Here is a 17381-nt window from a genome sequence, read left to right as displayed (position 1 = left end):
AAGTATGAAAATAAAATATAATCATGAATTTAAATCAAAGTATATCATATAGTCTATATTGCTCTGCGTTCACCCACATAGTCACTGCTCTCGCTTGAATTACTCCGGGACCAGGCATCGTACAGACATGACACGAATATCAAATAAAAGAGGAGAAACAGAACTTTCCATCGATACCAAACACATCGATCCTTTTGTGTTATAAAAACAGACGAAGTGACAAACAAATTAAGAATGTCATATAGCTTCGACTACCGCTACTCGTTTGATTTACTCGTGAAACCGTGGTCAAAAAGATATGGCTTGCATGTCAGATAAAAGAGGAGAGCTAGAGCTATCCACAGATACCAAATACAACCTTCTAGGCCATAAAACAGACGAAGTGACAGCAAAATAATAACTTAATTTAGCTCCACTTAGTCCGCGAATAATGAGAACTTGCCATGTAACTGCTTTCACTTCCCCGAGTCGCGCACGCAACAGACACATAACCCATAATCATATCAAGTCTTCACAATGACATTTTAAATGTGAATCTTTATTATTTTACATAATTGGATATAGCCTAGTTATGACATTAATAGCCTATTAATGACCTCATGTCGGAATGGCACGTTGTTTGAAAAAAAAGTTAAATACCGCCACTGCGACCATGAAAAAAAAAAAATGTCGGAGTGGTGGGACTTTTTCTCATAAAGAGACATGCCTCCACTACGACAATTGGACGTCAATGTCGGAGTGCTGGTATGTCGGAATGAACGGCGGATACCAATCGTTACGCGTCGGATAGAAGCACCAAAATTGGTACAGACACTCTTTATGATGTATCTCATCATATCAGAAGGGGTGCCCCAAATTTTGGGTTCATTAAGGTCATTTTTTAAGGGAAAATCCAAGATGGCTGCCAGAAACGGCCTTAGGATAATAAAACATTGCATAGTTTGGGCATCTTGATTTATTCTGCTACTTTATCATTTCACATTTAATATATAGAGATGGTTAACAAATAATATATGCAAGATAACCCATGTAAACAATCTTACATGTCTATTATACAACTTTAAAGTGGAAAAAACAGGATTAAAATGGTCAGAATGGCATGACTCCCCCAGTGAATCCTCACCTGAGTAGGTAATTATTCATTTATGCATAACATTAATATTCTTAAAAACTCTTGGAAGAATCACTTAATCATTTTCAAAAGACAGCTCATTGTTTAATTGTCCACATGAGCAGAGATCTAGCCCTAAATAGGAACACAACTCATGTTATGCTAGCGTTAGCATTAGCCAATGTAGACCCACCAGCTGGGTTGAGTTAAAGCTGGGCAAACAATTCCTAGGCTAATTGTGTCCCTGTGATCACTTGGGGTCTTTTTTTGCGTATTTGTGCCCTTTGGATCTTCCTGGGGGGTATTGTCGTATTCTTTCGGGCATAATGTTATAGAAACTTAAAGTTTCTAGTTTCAAGAAACTTGAAATTTAGGTTTGTACTACAGTAATGGTAGCCAGCTAGTACTAAGATGTGTAAAATGTACATTGAGTAAGGCTGTGTCTCATTACAATTACTTCCATCAGTACACTGCTAATGTGCACTGACCACTTACTGCCGTAGTGCTCACTTTTGATGGTTAGTACTGTCCCAAAAGGGGCCTTCCCCAAACTTCCCACAAAGGTGGGAGCATGAAACATTCTAAAATCTCTCGGTTAAATGCTGAAGCATTCAAAGTTCCTTTCACTGGAACTAAGGGACCAAGCCCTGTGCACCAGTGCACAAAGCAAGGTCCATAAAGGCATTGATGACAGAGATTGGTGTGGATGAACTTGACTGGCCTGCACAGGGTCCTGAGCTCAACCCAATAGAACACCTTTGGGATGAATTAGATGGACTGAGAGGCAGTCTACTCATCCAACATCAGTGTATGACCTCACAAATGTGCTTCTGAAAGAATGGTAAAACAAATCCCATAAACACACTGTGGAAAGTCTTCCCTGAAGCTGTTATAGCTGCAAAGGGTGGACCGACATCATATTCAACCCTATGGATTAAGAATGGGATGTGACTGAAATTCATATGTGAGTCAAGGCAGGTGACCAAATACTTTTGGCAATTAGTGTAGAGTACTTAGGTTGCTTTTGGTATAGGGCAAAACTTTCAGGAAATACACATCAATAGTGTTTTCAAAACCTTGAGGAAAAGAGCAAGTTCGGCTCTCCCAGGTTTTCTCTCTTTTTCAGGTTGTGATACAACCTTTAGGGCAAAAAGTCAGCATGGGCTGTATGGAAATAATTTCCAGAAGTAACAGGTGCCTTCACTGCCTTCACTGCTATGACATTAAATATTTTTCAATTACATAGCCAGGAAACAAAGATATTTGCATTGCTGGAGAGGTACACTTGTGTTCTTTACGATCAATCTTGAAAAATTCAATGATCTCAGGAAGGATTTGTTTTCTCAAAAATGTCTCTCAATGGAAAATACCCCTACCACACAGGCTGCAGCATTCAAATAGTGCAGTGTACCAAGCTAGCATTTGGTCCAAAGGTCTGCAAGCTATCCAGTCAGTGTTTTCTCCTGAAAAATATGGATGGACTAAATTAGATGATTCTTGGACACCTTTATGGACACTTTTACCAGAGGCAGCGAAAGTATGTAGAGAACTTCTTAATGTGACAGCAAAGCTGAGCCTCTGCCGAGTGCCGATGCCAGGATGCTGGGTTGCCTTGCACAGCATTATGCCAATGTGCTGGAGCATGTGAATAGATGAAAATATGCAGTATGTAGGCTATGACTAACGTACTACTGTAATCTAGTGTGGTGTCATACTATGTCTTACAAAGTTACAGGGGACATGTGTGCATAATTTTATGATTTTATGAGATCTGCCTGAGGTGCTTCTCTGTGTTTACAGTATCCTTGAGATAGTTACTGGATATATAGGTAGCCATAGTGTATTTCTTTTCATAATTTATTTTCTTTTAAGACAGTTCTTCTTACCCTAGATAACCCTAGATATTTGGGGCATTCCTTCTAGGATGTCTTAGGATCACCCAAGGAACATACCCAATTTCAGGTTGTTTGGATGGTCTTTGAATTAACTGCCAATTATGTGGCGGGCACGACCTTAGTGCAACCTGTTACGACTGTGTGTTCCCAGTACTGTTTGTCCCTGTTCCTCTTCCGTTCCTATCTCTGCTCAGGTGCATGCGGGCAACGACCTTAATTGGCAGCACCTGGCCTGGTGATTGACTGGGAGTTAAAGGCTCCAGAATCCAGTTCCTCAGGAGAGGCTTTTTGCGTGGGGACTGCTGACTGTCTCGTTGCCTCTCAATCTGGGATTTGTCTCGTCATCTTGATTTGGACTTTTGTCATGTTGTTATTTAGTGTCTTGTGATTGTATGTCTTAATGTTAATAAATCCCACTGGTTGGGTAATTTTAAGAAGGCATTCTTCTTTATTAGGATTTGGGGGTCAGTGGTGGGTTATTGTTCACCCCTACAGGGCCATGTTTATAGTGGGGTGTAACAAATGGGGGCTCGTCCGGGATGAACCATCCATGAGGTGAGGTAATGTCTAAGTTTGTGTAGCTATGATGGACTTTAATGTACAGTAACTAGTGTTGTGACCTTGTGGTAGCTGAACTCCACATTTGTTGGGTCACTGTTGGTTGCAGCTTAGGTGTGAGTTGGCAACATTTGTGTGTAGCGGTTGACTACACTGTGGCCCATTTTGTGTCGGTAGTTTCAGTCCACTTTTGGTTAGGTCACTTGTATGTTACTGTGTTTGTGTCTAGTCACAGCTAATTTGTTTTTTGTAAACTTTGTTTGGGATATGATAGTCACTCCACAGATCAGTGGATCTTTGTGCAGTGGGTGTGGCTTCCCAATTTGTGTCATGTTACTGATTCTATGCACCATTACAGTAGCTGTGGATGTGGTTGAAGACCACATGGTGTCCATTTTGTTGTGGAAATGGCAAGTCATTTTGTTGGGTCTTTGTGTGTTGCAGTGGCAACAATTGTAGTTGGTCTACTTGTCGACCCTTTTGGTTATGACTTGCAGTCCACTTTTGTCGTGGTCACCTTTGCTGCTGGTATGTTGTAGGAATGCAGTAAACGTTGTTTTGTTTGAATCTGTTCAATTCTGTTCACCTCATGGTAGGTAGCCATTTTGGCTAGTGGGAGTGGCACCCACTTGTATGGCTACCTGTTTGGCTGCTCAGGTTTAAATCTAGTGGCAGCACAGTAATTGGCCCATTTTGTTGTAAGATCTTGCTTGTACCACCTTGACCCTAAGTCAATGCCTTTTTGTCAGCAGCAGTCCCAAATTATGTTGCTTTTTATTGCAAATTCTTTGCTGGAGGTTAGTCTCCTTTCTATGGCTATTAGGCTTATGTCTTCTAATGTTGAATGTCAGACTATTTGTTCTCTGCAGTAGTCCACATTGCAAGTTGTGGTGTGATTTGTTTGGTGGACAATTTTGGTCTGTTCGTTAAACAAATTAGTAGCATATAGCCTTGACTAGTTTTTGCACATTGTGAAGTTCCTTGATGGGACTCAATAGGTCATCTGTCTGTTTGTCTTTCATGCTGGTTGTGGTGGCATGTTTTCTGCACTTTTGTAGCTTAGGTTAGTTAGTGCAGGTTTAGGAAGTGGACCCGGAAGACTCACGCTTTTTTCTTTTTCGGGAGTGAGGTAAGATGTTGAATACCTTAGTAAAGAAGCGTGAGGATTTTCTTTTGTTTTCCTGTCTTTTAATTGTAACTGCCATGCTCTGATCAGTTGAGTCATTTTAACCATACAGTTTTGGTTGGCACCCATTATGAAATTGTTAAATGGTGACTGCAATGAATAAATAGTGAGATGGTGTTTTTGTCTTTTGCTTTGCATATTGCACAGAATAGTTAATGTTCTGTAATTGTGTGCATGACAAAATATTTATTCATTGTTTTAAGGGTGGGGGTGTTACGACTGTGTGTTCCCAGTACTGTTTGTCCCTGTTCCTCTTCCGTTCCTATCTCTGCTCAGGTGCATGCGGGCAACGACCTTAATTGGCAGCACCTGGCCTGGTGATTGACTGGGAGTTAAAGGCTCCAGAATCCAGTTCCTCAGGAGAGGCTTTTTGCGTGGGGACTGCTGACTGTCTCGTTGCCTCTCAATCTGGGATTTGTCTCGTCATCTTGATTTGGACTTTTGTCATGTTGTTATTTAGTGTCTTGTGATTGTATGTCTTAATGTTAATAAATCCCACTGGTTGGGTAATTTTAAGAAGGCATTCTTCTTTATTAGGATTTGGGGGTCAGTGGTGGGTTATTGTTCACCCCTACAGGGCCATGTTTATAGTGGGGTGTAACAAACCTTTTTCAATTTCTTTAAAAACTCACTACCTTTTAGAGATAGTTTTGGGCACCCCTTCTAGGATGTCTTAGGGCTAATTTGTCTTTTTATCTATCCTTCCTTCCTTCCTCGGTTCTCCGGCTTGTTCCCACTGATCTATAAAGAACACTAGATAGACTATCCCATTGTTGCTGCCCCATCATTCTTTATCTAGCAGGGGTGTGATTGGCAAAGGACAAAAAAAAAGGAAAATATATCCGACCCCCTCCCCCCCCCTTTTTAATGTACTATGGTACTATAGGTACTATAGCATCGGCTACTGTGCACTTCAATGTAATTTACTAGGGGGGTCCGGGGGCATGCACCCCCGGGAGAACATTTTGAAAAATAACCCCTTAAATGATGACATCTGATGACTTTTATGAGAACTATTGATAGACTGAGATACATATATCGCAAAAACATTATAACATATTACAAAATAGTCTATAAGGCCTAAAGAAAACTCATTTATAGCAAAGTAGCCAAGGGCCTACTTAAGACTAAAGCAGATATGGCTATCATGATAATTTTGCCAACAATGATGTAGAATTATGGATTTTCTCAGTTCATGTTTTGTTTCAACTAGGCTATTGGCCTATGATAACATTTAGCCTGCCCCCTTACAGTCGTCTAGTCCTGTACAATATAGGCCTATTGATGCTGATTGAAGAGGTTGCTTGAAGGTTATTGATATTCAAGTTGGAAAGAAAATCAAATTGCACCACTCCCTCTCCTTCCAAGGTAACATGTCCTCCTCTCCTCCTAAAATAAATGGCAGGCCCTACTGGTATAGGCTACATAGTTGTTCAAGTGCACACACTCAATGGAGAGCTAGGATTAAAATTCAGACTGTGCCTTTAAATAGGCAACTTTTTTCCATGTATCAGCACAATGCTACAATAGGCCATTTCCACTAAAAAAATCAGCTCAATATTATGTGCAAGACTGATGTTTACCAAGAATGCCAAAGTGTCAATCTCTTAGCACTATCATAATACGTTTTCTCATAGTGAGATGTATATCCCGAAATATGTTTTGAATGACATGGGGCGCACGGAGGTGAACGGCTGGACAAACGCGGAATGACAAGGTTTTAACTAAACTATTTAGTAGACCTAAGGTAGACGGGCTTTGTGGTGAAAACGATGACAACCAGTAGGCTAGACTGTCACAGCTAACTTCAAGCACAGTAGCCTAGACTAGTTTACACGCGCAGAAATTAAAAGTCAATATCAGCACCAGCTGATTGTCGTCATTATCGGAAAATCCAGACACGTCAAACTGGACGCGAACGCGAAACAAAGACAACAAAAAAAACAACAACTTCATAAATGTCTTCTTAAACAAATAATTTTACCTTTACCGTTTCATGGCTTCTGCTAAGAAACAAATAGTTTACCACACACTCACACATCGAACTTGCATCAAACATTCATCAACCCGTCTGCTTTCACTTTCAATGAATTCCACTAGTGACTAGAGAACGGACAAAGGCTTGCGAGTGATATGATGAAAGAAGCACCAAACCCGTCGTCATTGTCAGCGGCCTATTATAAAGCAATGCTCTGTGTTTAGGCCCCCCCCCCCCTAAAAAAAAACTCAGCGGATCTATACGAATTGCGTGGGTCTCATTTTCAGGCCTAAAAAAACGGAATTCCGTTTAAAAACGGAAGAATCACACCCCTGATCTAGGAAGGAAGGAAGGAAGGGAGGATATAAAAAGATGAATGAGAAGAGCCTTTAGGATCACCCAAGGAACACCAAATTTCAAGTTTATTAGAGGTTATTTAGGTGGCATTTGAAATAGCTTTTTCAATTTCTTTAAAAACTCACTTCCTGTTAGAGACATATTGGACACTCCTTCTAGGATGTCTTAGGATCACCCAATGAACATATACCAACTTTCAGGCTTTTTAGGGGTTGTTTAGATGGTCTTTGAACTAGCTGCCAGTTTTGTGGCGGGCAGTACAGCCTTTTCCAATAGTTTTTTAATCAGCTAGCAATTGTATTGGCGGCCATTTTGAATTTCTTCAAAATCTCACCTCCTGTTTGAGATATTTTTGAGCACCCCTTCTGGGATGTCTTAGGATCACCCAAGGAACATCCATACCAAATGTCAAGCTTTTTAGAGGTTGTTTAGGCAGTCTTTGAATTAGCTGCCAATTTTGTGGCAGGATCGAAGCGCAGTATTTTTTAGTTTTTTTCCAAAAACCTCACTTCCTGTTTGAGAATTTTGGTGTAATCTTCCAGGATGATGTAGGATCACCCAATGAACATATACACAAAATGTCAAGCTTTTAGGAGGTTGTATAGGTAGTTTTTGAATCAGCTATCAATTGTATTGGCGACCATTTTGAATTTCTCCAAAATCTCACTTCCTGTTTGAGATATTTTTGGGCACCCCTTCTGGGATGTCTTAGGATCACCCAAGGAACATGTATACCAAATGTCAAGCTTTTTAGAGGTTGTTTAGGCAGTCTTTGAAGTAGCTGCCAATTTTGTGGCAGGAAGCGCAGTATTTATTTATTTATTTTTTCAAAAACCTCACTTCCAGTTTGAGAATGTTGGTGTAATCTTCCAGGATGACTTAGGATCACCCAATGAACATATACACCAAATTTCAAGCTTTTAGGAGGTTGTATAGGTAGTTTTTGAATCAGCTATCAATTGTATTGGCGGCCATTTTTAATTTCTCCAAAATCTCACTTCCTGTTTGAGATATTTTTGGGCACCCCTTCTAGGATGTTTTAGGATCACCCAAGGAACATATCTACCAAATTTCATGCTTCTATCCGCCGCGTAACGATTTTTCACATAATCTCCCCTACTGATTGGCACCTTAAACTAAACGTTTTAGTTGACGGGAGCTCGCCGCGATTCCACTACAACTCCCATGATTTCCGCACGATTTTGGAAATGTAGCCGACTGCTAAAACAGACCAAAATTGTACAATGTAAACCAGCCTTTAGGTTAACAGCCTGCTTACCAACATGGGTTCATGTGTGTCGGACTCAGCATGTTTATCCAAGATGAACAATCTTGAAACGGTCCGTTGTTTAAGTGAGACATCGTAATTTCCATGAATGGCGACAGGTGAGTTTGTCAGCGAAATGGGGGAGTGGCTACAGCAGTAATTGTTAACTATTTTGCTTAATTTAACGGTATCTGTCATTTTTTGTTCAAAATCGACCAAACTTTGCACTGCACTCACACTGTTAAAAAAAATCCTGTAAAATTACAGTACAGTACAGGCAGCACGGTTGCCAGAACTTTACTGTATATTAAATGAGCAATACAGTACTGTAATGTAGTTTACAGTAGTGTACAGTAATTATAAGACAATACAGTACTTTACTGTTATTATTTTATTTTCAAATTTGACCTATTCCTCAGTTGCATTTATTATTTATTTCATTAATTTATTTATTATTATTATTTTTATTTAGACTTAAAGGGATAATCCGGAGTGAAATGCACTTTAGATCAATTTTTCGGACTATTGGGAGTACATACGTTGAGTTGACACCAAAATCATGTCATTCGGATGTATTTTGAGAAAGTTCGAGTTCACCGTTTTTAGCCAAAACTCGTTAGCCTGGAAGTGACCGGGGCAGGTCCTTTCGCCACTACAAAACGCTATTTTTATACCTCTTCTACTGTTCCAAACAACACTACACTTACGTGGTAGTGAGTAGAGGGTCCCTAAAGCCAAACCGAATTGAATTTAATCGAGTTAGTACCTTCCGGAAATGTCGCGGCGGCAGCTGCGCAACGCTTCAACAACACTTTACTAACATTTCCGGAAAGGTACTGACTCGATTAAATTCATTCTGGACTCTCTATCCGACCACGTAAAGACGTGGGGATACTTCGGTTTGGCTTTAGGGACCCTCTACTCACTACCACGTAAGTGTAGTGTTGTTTGGAACAGTAGAAGAGGTATAAAAATAGCGTTTTGTAGTGGCGAAAGGACCTGCCCCGGTCACTTACAGGCTAACGAGTTTTGGCTAAAAACGGTGAACTCGAACTTTCTCAAAATACATCCGAATGACATGATTTTGGTGTCAACTCAACGTATGTACTCCCAATAGTCCGAAAAATTGATCTAAAGTGCATTTCACTCCGGATTATCCCTTTAAGTATTTAAGTGATTACAACATGCATGAATCAAGAAACACAACACAATCTTACATAAAATATATTTATTAATTCTTCAGCAACTCATATTATTGCAACTCATATTATTGCATTTAACATGTAATTAAAAAAACATCACTGCTGTCACAAGAGGTAGAGAACACAATCCCTCTATGGCTATGGCTGCCACACACACAGACAGAGACAGAGACAGAGACAGACACACACAGACACACACACACACACACACACACACACGGCCCCTTCCTGTTCCAACATGACGGTGCACCAGTGCACAAAGCAAGGTCCATAAAGGCATGGATAACAGAGTTTGGTCTGGATGGACTTGACTGGCCTGCACAGGGTCCTGACCTCAACTCAATAGAACACCTTTGGGATGAATTAGAGCGGATCCTGAGAGCCAGTCGCCTCGTCCAACATCAGTGTGTGACCTCCAAAATGTGCTTCTGAAAGAATGGTCAAAAAATCCCATGAACATACTCTTAAATCTTGTGATAAGTCTTCCCAAAACAGTTGAAGCTGTTAATGCTGCAAAGAGTGAACCAATGTCCTCACAAACCCTATGGATTAAGGATGGGATGTGACTGAAGTTCATATGTGAGTCAAGACAGGTGAGCGAATACTTTTGGCAATATAGTGTATTTCAAAGGAATTAAATGGATTTAACTGTACATACAAATCAGGAAGAAAAATATACTTACCAAGCATAATGATTCTGGGTGTGTCTGGAAGACTCTCTTCCCCCTCGATGTCTGCCAGGGTTGCAGTGACCTATGTAAAACAAACAAACAAACAAAAAACACTTTCAGTTGTGTACATTACACAATATTTTTCAGTGAAAACTTTGGTAACACTCCATTTGAAAGTGTCAACATAAGTGTGATATGAGCCTGTCATCAGGACATAACAAGTATCATGAACATTTATGGCTATGTCATTAAGTGCCATTCAATTTTTGTAATGTATGCACCTCAAACAGTGTCAACTTTACATTACAAAAAAAAACACCCATTGACAACAGTCAAACATTAATGAAGTGCCATTCATTTTGATGATAAATATCATGTCATGTCTATGACGGGCTCATGTCAATCTTATGTAGACACCTTCAAATAAAACATTACCAAACATGTTACGCAAGCAATTGCTGAATTAGCAGAGCAGTACAATTCATCAGTAACATGAGTTTGTAATGAAATACTATTACTTAACCAAAATGAATAGATGTGTGATAAGAAGAATACTTGATAAGATGATAGATGTGTTTGTAACAACAATACTTACATCAGCCAGAATGAACAGAGAATCCGTCGGCTCTTTGAAGAGGGATGTTAACAGTAGGACATACTTGTATGCCTGTGCTCCTCGGATCAGTTGTCCGCTCCGCTCACTGTAAAAAAAAAAAGACAAAACCCTATTAGCAACTCTTGAAGACTTTCCTTAATTATTTCCAGCTAGCAAATAAATGTTGGGCTACTTCAAACAAAATCACATGTATCACTATGATATAAAAACGGCGAATTATGCCTGACAACTAAGGCTAGCTTAACACGACAACGATCTGAACACAAACAAGTGGCGTTGCGTTCCCACTTTTTTTTTCGCGTTTAGACGAGCGTCTCTGGGTGGAAATCTGCATGCACACGGTGACGCAAAAGTGTGTGAAATTTGATGTAGTATGCATGCCAGGTGGTTAGGTGATACTGTGGAGCACTGCCATACAACAACACCCAACTTCCTTCTACTTTTCTCCGTAGTAGCGCAAAATAGCCATAGACTTAAAAGAAAATAGCCCACCGTCAAAAACCAAAACATGGCGAAGAAGCGAGCCAAGACAGACAACTTTGTCTGGACAGACGAGGAGGTCGAGCTATTGTTGCAGAAGACGTTGGATCACAAGTAATTAATTCGCCTTCTCTGTTCTGATATATCAGTAATTACTCTGCTTATTTGCTGAAAGGACTCCTGAATAGCTATCAAAGCAGCTAAGGCCACTTGAATGCATGCTTGAATGTCTGACTGATGGAAATAATCAGTTTGTTATTTTTTGGCTGTACTGCACATGTATATGACGTCAACGCGTATGCGAGGATAGTCAGCGTGAGCAGCTCAGAGCACACTTTTGCGTTTAGACGGGAACGCAACGGTGGAGCGTCTTTAAGATTTCCACTCTGGAGGGTGGGTTCATTTTTTTGCGTTTTTAAGCCCCAAAAACGCTGTCGCCGTCTAAATGAAAGGAACATCTGATACAATATTTTGTTGGTTTCACCCGGGAGCGTTGTCGTGTAAAGCCAGCCTAAGCTACAGGGTCATACATGAACAGATTTGACGTGCTAAAATAATGTTAGCCTGAATCGTCATTCCCTTTGGGGGACGAGAGTATCGTCGTTTTCAATCATTATTCTAGACCACGTAATTACTGTATTCTAAGTGTAAGTAACACCAGATACCGATATTTTTATACCTCTAAAATTTAACACACACACACACACACACACACACACACACACACACACACACACACACACACACACACACACACACACACACACACACACACACACACACACACACACACACACACACACACACACACACACACACACACACACACACACACACACACACACACACACACACACACACACACACACACACACACACACACACACACAGGTAATCTGTGTAGCCAAGCAGACTTTTGGGGAGGCTAGTCTAACTGAGTAGATGATTCGTCGTTCCCTATGACGAGCGTATCGTTCATTCACACAGATGTCGACATTTTCTATTTCCAAATGAATACACGTTCAAATGAATGCTTAAAGAATACAAGATACGTTTAAGTTAAACGAACACCCTGTAATTATTTAATATGTAGTAAGCTCCCGCCTATATAGCTGTGGTTACATGCTAGCACTAGCTATCTAGAACACATAAGCACCCATTAAACTTATCTTCTTACTTAAGAAAAGATTTACATGAACTAGAACGTAAACTTGCACAATACGTGGTAAAGCTTGGTGTATGTGAAAACCAAACTCACCAAACTGCAATAACTCGGAGTTACAAGTACAATGTAAATTCATGACTTCGCCAGTCCAGTCTTCAACGGAACAGAGACCTAACGTCGGTTGGCAAAACTTTAGCGAGCGAGGTGGCAGTAGTGGCTCTTAAATACAGCAAGGTAGCAGCATAGTTACAATAAAGTTACAGCAAAGAAATTTTGATCAGGCTCGGTTACAGTAAGCACAAATATTACCCAAAATGCAATATTAACTACAGCACTGTACTGTAATGATATGAAGTGGTATCATACTGTTGAATTTTATTGTACTGTACTGTAAAACCTACAGCCATTTTTAACAGTGCACGCATGCCATTCGCAAGACCTGTGTCAAATTTTAGGTCAGTCGGATGAGTGGTTCGAGAGTTATGTGTGCAACGGGACAGACAGACAGTGTGACACGGACAGACGTTCTTTGCATTAATAGATAGATAGATACTTACTGATAGAGATGCACCGATCGATCGGCCGCCGATTGGAATCGGCCGATTTTCACGTGATCGGCCACGACCGGCGACCGGCCGGTCAGTCTGAGACATGCCGATTTTATGCCGGTCAAATGCACTCGCACGTACTTGTAACAACATCACACTCACACAGCTGAGTTTGCAAAGTTTGATGAAGCTAGGCCAACAGTCAGGGCTGGATAAAGCGCTAATACTGAGTTTTTCTATGCAGCGAACGCTGTGCTTTGCCATATTGCGTGGAATTCACTATACTAAGCTGTCACTTCAGGTTACAGCGCTCATCAAAGCCCGTCCTTGCCGCTAATTGCGTGCCCACAGCTGAACCACAAGCGCTAACAATAAGCAGCGACATAGCCTTTATACTCCACTTAAGGCGAGACACGGCAGGAATAAACATAGTTTTGCTTCGGTTTGCCAACTTATCATGTATTCTTTCACACTACTACAACAACTAAGTCCGATTTACACATTTAGAAGTTTATTTCATTACCTTTTGTCTGATCACGCCTGTATATTTCTTCTAAATTCGCCAAAAGTTAGCATTCTTAATGTGTCATAAACTACCGCGACCGTGATACAAAACATATCATGCGTGGTGTCGTTGGGAAGCTGTGTTTCTCCTGCATGACGTTATGCCATCCAAATATGGACACTTCCTTAGTATCCGCAAGCAATCGCGAAAGTTCGAAGAAGAGTGTGGACTGAGAATGTAGCCTATGTCATTTGCTGTGTTTCAAGGCTTCTCAAAATAATTTTTTTTGGTTGTCATTTTCCAACATCTCAGTCTATGTAGCACTAACTTCAGTTATCAGTATTCTGAAGATATTTACAGTTGGATATTGCATATGGATGTGAGAAGAAAAGAAATAGTGTTCCTAGTGCATTTCTACATGTGTGAAATGAATGTCCCACACTGGGATTACTGCAGCTGAAGAAGACTTGAAGAAGAATATGTCTATTCACATTTTTCTACCAGCCATTGATAAGTTGATTACATTTCTAACATGTTGTATTAAAGAAAATATAGGCTAGAAAATAACTCTTTGTTTGTGCTGTAAAGTGGTTAGAAGAAATTAAATCGGAATCGGCTAAAATCGGTATCGGCCGGTCAAACTCGATGAAAAATCGGAAATCGGAATCGGCCAAAAAATTGCAATCGGTGCATCTCTACTTACTGATCAGCAAACTTCGGGTCTGCATGTCTTTAGACCGTAGTTTCCCATGGACTCCTTTCCAATTGATTTGCTTGGCAACTGAATCTGTTAATATCCTCGCTAGAACGTTCCAAGTAACTTTTTTAGGTTTGGCCCTCCTACTGCACCCAAAATAGGTAGATATGAAAGCCTTCCTTACAAACCCAGTGGCTTCAATTTAGGGCTTGTTTTGGTCAAATCATTAACTCTGTACGCTGGGATAATCCTTCAACCAATCAGACCAACAATCCGATGCATCTTTTTGATAAGCTAGTTAGTGATTGGAGCCAAAGGTTTTCTGGCAGGGAACAGAGGAGATAGATGTGCAGGTTTCCAGCCTGAGCTGCCGGGCGCAATCCATATTTGCCAGCCGGTCAGGCTCAACTGAGAAGCACCAATACTGCAGATTGTAAGAAATGATGCATAGATAGCCCCATCGTGCATAACTAATTAAAGCTGTACTGTTTTTTTTTTCATGTTTTCTTCCAAAAATATGAAGGGAGAATGGGAGAATTTACCCCAAGAATTAACCCCAAGAATTAACCCAAGAAATCCACAGTGTACCTTTAATTAAATTGTCAATACATACCATGTTTTGTTTTCCCCGGTTATTTATCGGCTCTTTCAGCCAGTCTTCGAATATGTTTACTTCTTCAATTGTATCCAATGGTAGGCTGACGTCTTGCGGCATTTCCACCATTGTATCGCCTCTGGTCCGCATGTCGTTGTTGATGTCGTTTACAGCTACAACCAGCTGGTTTTGCTGTTCTCTGAGATGCTCTAGGAGAGTCAAAATGTGCAGCTGAGCAGCTATAAAAAGAATGAAGAAAGTATTAAAACTGTGGCAGAAAACTGATAGTTGACAAATTAAAGGTAGGATATGGAATTCGCTTTTTTGGCCATTTTTGCAAAATCATTAACACGTCAATCATCTGTGGAACGGGCAGGGCTTGAAAAACTCCAGCCAATCACATTCTTGACCCCCTACCATCATTTAACAGCTCGTTCGTCAATCTGACGGTCTTCCTCCTCCTCCTCCTCCTCCCCCCCGCGTGCACAAGACCCTTTCGGGAACATATTCAAAGCTGTTGAGCTGCGAACAACAGCAAGTTCTAAAACGAACACAACTAGGCCTACTGCATCCCCTATGTTCCCCTCTTGTTGTCTGTGTCACTTCATTTCTATACAAACTAAGACAGCGGATTCCTACAGAACCTCAAGCATCCACGCAATAAATAAGTTATGTAGCAAAAAATAAATTTTATCGGGACTCAAAGAGTGTTGTAAACCTGAAACCGAAACTTAATCCCTTGGAGCTCCAGTGGAATATGCGAACAACCGGGCCAGCACTAAACTTGGATATTTCTGGAGGTAAACGCCCCGGTAAGAACCATACCAGATTCTGTTCACCTACAGTGGGTACGGGTTGAGAATGCACCTTCTCCCGCGGGACTCCCGAAGAGATCAGGCCGTCAAGCCGATTTTTTTCGAGGCTAAGGCAATGTACCCAAACAACCACCAGGTGGCAGAAAGTTTCATCCCGCATTTCAAAATGATGAAGACCGCATATCCGTCAATAGTCGACTCCTTAATCTCATTCAATCATTACAATGAAGGTGATGACTGGCGAAATTATTCAAACGACGTTTCAATGAACCATTGTTGAAATGAATGAAAATGGTTATAGAAAATCGCCTACAGCCTAACGCCGACACAGCTGATTCTTTGATTGATTCCAAGCTGTTTTGATGTTGGGGATGGGTAAACTGGAGCGCTACAAACATGTTACCAATCAAATGTAATATTAGTAGGACTAGCCTACTTAGACACTTTAGTCATAGGCAACGTTGCCATGTTAATTTGGGCTAGAAGTGCTTGCTTGTGGTGGCGCTCCTGTCCGCTGCTTCTCCCGAATTGTGTGGCAAATTTGTCAGCAATCAGCTTAAATGTCAAATCATATTTATTTCTCTTTGTCGCCATGGTATTGGGGGAAACGCGTTTCGTTATAAGAAATATATAGGTAATAGTTAGTCTTCTTCCGTATTGAAAAGATAGGCTACGGGACGCTCTTTGTTCCGTATTTTAAGGAACTACTCAATGCACACACACTACAATGAAAAACACACAAAGAAATCGCTAAACATATAGCCTACAACCAAATGACACTTTAATGCAGCGTTTCTCAAACTATGGGCCGCGAAACGTGGAGACTGCTGCTGGTCCGCGAGACATGGAGTGAAATTAGGTCCGGTGATCATAATTTGCTGCGCAATTGACCAAGCAACCGCGGACCGACAGAAAAAGAAAGCAAACGTTGCTGCTATCGGGAGGAAATGCTTGCTAATTTTATGTGTTTAAACATAGAGCCATACAATTAGGTGTGTCTGTTATTATGATAATTTTCGAGCATAACTGCTTGTCCATAGCTCAGTGACAGGTGTTAATAGCCTTGCCTTAAGCACTGCTGTGGAATGCAGGTGCTTCTTTTATTATGCGGTTAGAGCATAAGCGCTTACTCATATAGACCAGGGGCCTCATGTACAAAGACTTGAGTGGAATTCCTACTAAAACATTGCGTACGCGAAAATCTGGAAAGAAGCGTACGCACAAAACAATTCAGATGTATGAAACCATGCGTACGCAGCAATCCACGCAGCTTTCCTTTGTACATCCCAAATAACGTGAAATTAAGCGCACATGCACGAGCATTATACTCCACCCTCTCTCCTCCCTCAATCCCACTCATTTTAATATGCTAACTAGGGCCACTCGAAAACTCAGACCTCCGCGAAGGCAAAATGGCTTATCCCACAATATTAATAAGAGTTAAAACTCATTTGAGGATCCATCCGTTCTCGAACCTGCTACAAAATGTAGTAGCCTAATTGAAATCATCAAATCAAAAAAGTGCGAGGTAGAATTGCTCTTATCAGACAAAATGGTAAAGATACAGTAGCTTACGGCTTTATCATCTGTTAATAACAAAACAAAAAAACAGTAGTGGCAGAGCGTGCCAGTGGCTTCAAGGGTCAGACCGTGGCAGATTTGGTCAGTCTGCAAGTGACATGGTTCACATAACGCGATTTGGTGGGCATTTCAAGCATTACAAAATCACTGCATT

At 40.8% G+C, this 17381-nt stretch overlaps 1 long non-coding RNA gene across 1 annotated transcript; it reads right to left on the bottom strand.

Moving 5' to 3' along the window:
- Positions 1-9763: 9763 nt before the first annotated feature.
- On the bottom strand, positions 9764-12608 carry LOC134096291 (uncharacterized). Its single transcript, XR_009940749.1, has 4 exons — positions 12580-12608; positions 10821-10926; positions 10238-10307; positions 9764-9982 (listed from the first exon to the last, which is right to left on the bottom strand). It is a non-coding gene; the product is annotated as an uncharacterized LOC134096291 (long non-coding RNA).
- Between the last annotated feature and the right edge of the window lie 4773 nt (positions 12609-17381).

The sequence above is a fragment of the Sardina pilchardus genome, chromosome 11, assembly GCF_963854185.1.
Source record: "Sardina pilchardus chromosome 11, fSarPil1.1, whole genome shotgun sequence".
NCBI classification, from domain to species: Eukaryota; Metazoa; Chordata; class Actinopteri; order Clupeiformes; family Clupeidae; genus Sardina; species Sardina pilchardus.
Note: the sequence above shows the minus strand (reverse complement) of the source record. Positions and strands in the feature narration are given on the sequence as shown.